This window comes from Bison bison, unplaced genomic scaffold, assembly GCF_000754665.1.
Source record: "Bison bison bison isolate TAMUID 2011002044 unplaced genomic scaffold, Bison_UMD1.0 scf7180017858349, whole genome shotgun sequence".
In the NCBI taxonomy this organism is placed as follows: domain Eukaryota; kingdom Metazoa; phylum Chordata; class Mammalia; order Artiodactyla; family Bovidae; genus Bison; species Bison bison.
Window position 1 is genome coordinate 267,019 of NW_011488922.1, and position 977 is coordinate 267,995.

A 977-nucleotide genomic window follows, 5' to 3' on the forward strand; every position below is an offset into this window, starting at 1 on the left:
GCAACCCACTCCAGTATTCTTGCCTGGGAAATCCCATGGACAGAGGAACCTGGCGGGCTACAGTCCATGAGGTCACACAGAGTTGGACACGACTGAAGCAACTTAGTACGCACGCGCCCCAGGAAGGAACAAAGGAGGGCTTTGGGTACAAAAGTGTGTATGTGCATATGTGCATACACACTTTTGTATGTCTATATTCATGGATGTAGCTTCGGTATATATGATACATTCACAATCATTTTACAACTGAGACTCAGAGAGGTAAAGTTACTTCTGGAGTTCACAGTTTATAAATGCCAGAAACAGAATCCAGACACATCACCTTTATCAGCCTCCTGCTTTTCTCATATGAAATTATGGAGCAGATAAAGCCTGAGCTGCTCTGGCAGGTAGGGGTGAGTCTGTCCTCTTCCCCATCCCCCACCTCCAGGCTCAGTCTCGAGGCCCATAAATGCCCTGAGACACCGTGGCCTTGAGGACCTCAGGCTCGAGCCTGGCCTGCGTTCTCCCAGCACCCTGTCACTGCCCACTGCCCGCTCTGACCTGTTGTGCTCAGACTGCTGGAAGCTTGGGACAACGGCAGGGTCCCGGCGCCCCCTTGTGGTGTGACCTGGGGAGAGAGGAGAGAAGGTGCTGTCTTCCAGCAGCTCCCCTTGGGTCATCCCCGTGTGGCTGCACCTTGGGGCAGTTCTGTGTGTGGCCACGCCAGTATGCGCCGGTGGTGCCTGGATCTCCGTCAGAACAGTGTGTGCTGTGTGACTCTGCTCCACCCATGTGACAGCCTGTCCCCAAGGGTGGCTCTCCCTGCCTCCACCCATTCTAGGAACACTGTGGACAACCAGATAGGTTGTGCTTCACACGAGGTGCCAGCCAAGGGGTGAGGGTGTGCCTGAGCTTGGAGACCCCTCCTCCCCGCGCGGGGCTCTTGGTACCAGGTGGGGGCTGTAGCTGGCCGGCTTGCCCGGGCTGGGCAGCAT

The 977-nt window shown here is 56.2% G+C and overlaps 1 protein-coding gene across 1 annotated transcript in view; it reads right to left on the bottom strand.

Annotated features, from left to right (window-relative positions):
• The window catches only part of POU2F2 (POU class 2 homeobox 2), a 31,881-nt gene that overhangs the window by 4,547 nt on the left and 26,357 nt on the right, over positions 1-977 (bottom strand).